Here is a 5,058-nt window from a genome sequence, read left to right on the forward strand (position 1 = left end):
CTTGGTGCGCATGCCTTGCCTGGGCTGCGCACCAGGGCGGGCTCAAGATGGCACCCGCGTTCCTTTTTTTTCACTATCTTTCAAAACGGAAATTTTAAAATCTCATTTTTTTTTGCCTTTTTCTGGAAATTAGTGAAGGCAGCGCATCAAAGGTGCGCACCTCGCTGCCCACCACGGTGCGCAACGCCGGTGGGCACCCGGGAGTGCTTCGAAGTGTGCTCCAAGGTGCTGCGTGCACGTTGTCGGAGCCCGGTTTGCCCCGGGTGCGCACCTCGCGTGCACCTTCGTCGGGGTGGGCACCTTGGCTGGGTTTGCCCCGGCTGCGCTCCGAAGCGGGGTTATTGGAGCGCCGCCTCTTTTTTTGTCGGAGCGTTTGGTGGGGTTTCTCGCATTGGCTCTTCCGAGGCCCGGTTGCCACCCTGGCGCGCACGAAGTCGGAAGTAGGGTTAATTGCCCGGGTGCGCACCTTTGCCAGGGTGGGCACCTTACCTGGGCTGCGCACCAGGGCGGGCTCAAGATGGCACGCGCGTTCCGTTTTTTTCACTATCTTTCAAAACGGAAATTTTAAAATCTCCTTTTTTTTTTGCCTTTTCTGGAAATTAGTGAAGGCAGCGCATCAAAGGTGCGCACCTCGCTGCCCACCTTGGTGTGCTCTGAGGTGCGCACCCGGGAGCGCTACGAAGTGTGCTCCAAGGTGCGGCGTGCACGTTGTCGGAGCCCGGTTTGCCCCGGGTGCGCACCTCGCCTGCACCTTGGCCGGGGTGGGCACCTTGGCTGGGTTTGCCCAGGGTGCGCTCCGAAGCGGGGTTACTGGAGCGCCCCCTCTTTTTTTGTCAGAGCGTTTGGTGGGGTTTCTCGCATTGGCTCTTCCCAGGCCCGGTTGTTGGGTGCGCTCCCACCCTGGCGCGCGCGAAGTTGGAAGTTGGGTTAATTGCCCGGGCGCGCACCTTCGCCAGGGTGGGCACCTTGGTGCGCACACCTTGGCTGGGCTGCGCACCAGGGCGGGCTCAAGATGGCACCAGCATTCCCTTTTTCTCACTATCTTTCAAAACGGAAATTTTAAAATCTCGTTTTTTTTTTGCCTTTTATGGAAATTAGTGAAGGCATCGCATCAAAGGTGCGCACCTCGCTGCCCACCTTGGTGTGCTCCGAGGTGCCCACCACGGTGCGCAACGCCGGTGCGAACCCGGGAGCGCCCCGATGTGTGCTCCAAGGTGCGGCGTGCACGAAGTCGGACCCCGGTTTGCCCCGGGTGCGCACCTCGCGTGCACCTTGGTGCGCACACCTTGGCTGGGTTGCGCGGCCTGGTGGGCACCATGGTGCGCACCAAGGAGCGCTCCGAAGTGTGCTCCAAGGTGCGGCGTGCACGAAGTCGGAGCCCGGTTTGCCCCGGGTACGCACCTCGCGTGCACCTTCGCCGGGGTGGGCACCTCGGCTGGGTTGCGCGCCCTGGTGCGCACCAAGGAGCGCTCCGAAGTGTGCTCCAAGGTGCGGCGTGCACGAAGTCGGAGCCCGGTTTGCCCCGGGTGCGCACCTTCGCCGCGGTGCGCACCATGGCGTGCACGAAGTCGGAGCCCGGTTTGCCCCGGGTGCGCACCTCGCGTGCACCTTCGGCGGGGTTGCGCGCCCTGGTGGGCACCATGGTGCGCACCAAGGAGCGCTCCGAAGTGTGCTCCAAGGTGCGGCGTGCACGAAGTCGGAGCCCGGTTTGCCCCGGGTGCGCACCTCGCGTGCACCTTCGGCGGGGTTGCGCGCCCTGGTGGGCACCATGGTGCGCACCAAGGAGCGCTCCGAAGTGTGCTCCAAGGTGCGGCGTGCACGAAGTCGGAGCCCGGTTTGCCCCGGGTGCGCACCTCGCGTGCACCTTCGCCGCGGTGGGCACCATGGCGTGCACGAAGTCGGAGCCCGGTTTGCCCCGGGTGCGCACCTCGCGTGCACCTTCGCCGGGGTGGGCACCTCGGCTGGGTTGCGCGCCCTGGTGCGCACCAAGGAGCGCTCCGAAGTGTGCTCCAAGGTGCGGCGTGCACGAAGTCGGAGCCCGGTTTGCCCCGGGTGCGCACCTCGCGTGCACCTTCGCCAGGGTGGGCACCTCGGTGCGCACACCTTCTCAATGTTTTCTTGCCTTTTCTGGAAATTGGTGAAGGCAGCGCATCAAAGGTGCGCACCTCGGTGTGCTCCGAGGTGCGAACCCGAGAGCGCTCCGAGGTGCCCACGAAGTCGAAAGTCGGGTTAATTGCATTGTTTTCCCCGGGTGCGCTCCGAGGTGCGCAACATCGGCGCGCACCAAGGAGGGCTCCGAAGTGTGCTCCAAGGTGCGCACGATGGCGTGCACCTCTGGTGCGCACGATTCGGAGCTCGGTTTGACCGGGGTGCGCACACCTTGGCTGGGTTGCGCACCTTTTGTGCGCTCCAAGGTGCGCACGAAGTCGGAGCTCGGTTTGCCCCGGGTGCGCACCTTCGCCAGGGTGCGCACCTTGATGCGCACGCCTTGGCTGGGCTGCGCACCTTGGTGGGCGCCATGGTGCGCACCTTTCGTGCGCTCCAAGGTGCGCACGAAGTCGGAGCTCGGTTTGCCCCGGGTGCGCACCTTGGTGGGCGCCATGGTGCACTCCGAGGTGCCCAAGATTGGTGCGCACCAAGGAGCGCTCCGAAGTGCGCTCCAAGGTGCGCGCGAAGTCGAAAGTTGGGTTAATTGTCCGGTTTGCCTCGGGTGCGCACCTTGCGTGCACCTTCGCCAGGGTGGGCGCCTTGGTGCGCACACCTTGGCTGGGCTGCGCACACCTTGGCACCCGCGTTTCCTTCATTTTAAATTTTTTTTTTTTACAATCTCTCAAGTGGGAAATTCTATAATCTCAACTTTTTTTGCCTTTTCAGGAAACTTTTGAATGGAGCGCATCATTGGTGCGCTCCGAAGTGTGCTCCAAAGCTCTCTCCAGCTGCGTGCACCTGCCCCGGCCGCGCACCCGGCCCCGCCCAGCTTCGCTCACCTGTCCCGGGCGTCTGGTGCGGAACCTTAGAGTAAGAAACATCACCGTGCACCTTGGCCAACGTGCGCGACTCGACCGAGCGCGCACTGGCCGAGGTGCACACCGATTTCACCTGGGTGCGCGCGCAGCACCTCGGGCGCACCGGGGTGCGCGCACAACGCCCGGGTTGCACCGTGGCCTGTGTGCTCGGGGCGCCTCGGGTGCGCGCTCGGTGTCGCCCCCGCGCGCGCGGTAGTGCGGGCAGCGCACCCCGGCCCGGCCCGGCCCCGACGAGAACGCAAACGGGCAAAAGGTTTATTCAAATAGCATTGCGACGCCCGGCGAAAAACTAAAAAAGGGTGCAACACCGGGACTTCCCGGGAGGTCACCCATCCCAGTACTACTCCGGCCCAAGCGCGCTTAACTGCGGAGTTCTGATGGGATCCGGTGCACTAACGCTGGTATGATCGCACCCGTTATGAGCTTGTCGCAGTGTGTACTTAGCAAACCGCGACCCACGTGCGAATCCACCCCGGCCACCCACCCCCGTCGAGGTGCACACCCTCCCTCGCGAAGTGCGCCCCGTTCGCCAAGTGTGAGCCCTGCCCGGGTGCGCGCACCTTGCTAGGGCGTCGGGTGTGCACCCGGCCCGGCCTACGTGCGTGCACCTGGAGGGGGCGTCGTGTGCGTGCAGTGTCCCGTCTGCAACGCGGTGCCCACACACCACCTCGGGCGCAACGACCTGCGCTCACATGTGGGCCGAGTGCACCTTGGTGCATGTTCGGGGCGCCTCGGGTGCACGCTCGATCTTGCCCCGGTGCACCAAGGCGCTCGGTTTGCCCCGGGTGCGCACTTGGTGCAAGGTGGGCACCCAAAATAGGGATCAAGCACCAAAACACAAGTTTCGGGATGCAAAATGGGACCCAAGGACCACAAATGCGTTCCAAGACCCATGATGGGTCCACGAGAACAAAAATGTGTTCCGAGACTTAATAAACAAATATTGGGTTTTAGGAGAAGAAACATGCTCTGATGCCCAAAACGAGAATCGACCCCGAAAAGGCCACAGGCCAAAAGTGGGATGCGAGACAAAAAAAAATGGGACCCGAGGACCAAAATTGGGTTCCCAGGTCGAAGACAGGGCAACCGGACAAGAAACGACCTCTAAGGCTCGAAATGAGTCCCGACGACTAAAACTTGACAAGAAGCACCCATCAAGCACCCAACTCGACACCCATGGGATGCCGACCCACCCGGGCTTCCACCTAGCACACCTTGGCACCCACCCACCCTCGCACCCAACCTCGCACCCAACTTAGCACCTTTGAACCCACATTGGCACTCACCCTGACCCTGGCACCTTGGAACCCACATTGGCACTCACCTTGACCCTGGCACCCACCTTTGCACTCACCTTGGGACCCACCCTGGCTCCCACCTCGGCACCCACCCAGACACCCACCTTGGTTCCTTGGCACCCACCTTGGATCCTTGGCACCCACCCCGACACCCACCTTGGCACGCAACTTGGCTACTTGCCACCCACCTTGGCTCCTTGACGCCCACCCCGACAACCACCCCGTGACCTACCCTGGCTAGGGTTGGTGCACACCCACCCTGGTGCCCACCTTGGCACCCACCCTATGACCCACCTTGGCACGCACCTTAGTACCCACCCCGTTACCCACCCTAGGACCCACCCCGTGACCCACCTTGGCCAGGGTGGGTGCCTTGGTGCGCACAACTTGCCTGGGCTGCACACCAGGGCGGGCTCAAGATGGCACCCGCGTTCCGTTTTTTTCACTATCTTTCAAAACGGAAATTTTAAAATCTCATTTTTTTCTTTTTTTTGCCTTTTCTGGAAATTAGTGAAGGCAGCGCATCAAAGGTGCGCAATGCTGGTGCGAACCCGGGAGCGCTCCGATGTGTGCTCCAAGGTGCGGCGTGCACGAAGTCCGAGCCCGGTTTGCCCCGGGTGCGCACCTCGCGTGCACCTTCGCCGGGGTGAGCACCTTGGCTGGGTTGCGCGCCCTGGTGCGTACCAAGGAGCGCTCTGAAGTGTGCTCCAAGGTGCGGCGTGCACGAAGTCGGA

The 5,058-nt window shown here is 62.7% G+C and overlaps 1 non-coding gene across 1 annotated transcript; it reads right to left on the reverse strand.

The window, feature by feature from the left end:
* Window positions 1-3,322: 3,322 nt before the first annotated feature.
* On the reverse strand, window positions 3,323-3,441 carry LOC131867089 (5S ribosomal RNA). The gene has a single exon (XR_009365683.1). It is a non-coding gene; the product is annotated as a 5S ribosomal RNA (ribosomal RNA).
* Window positions 3,442-5,058: the final 1,617 nt, after the last annotated feature.

This window comes from Cryptomeria japonica, unplaced genomic scaffold (genome assembly GCF_030272615.1).
Source record: "Cryptomeria japonica unplaced genomic scaffold, Sugi_1.0 HiC_scaffold_163, whole genome shotgun sequence".
Taxonomy (NCBI): Eukaryota; Viridiplantae; Streptophyta; class Pinopsida; order Cupressales; family Cupressaceae; genus Cryptomeria; species Cryptomeria japonica.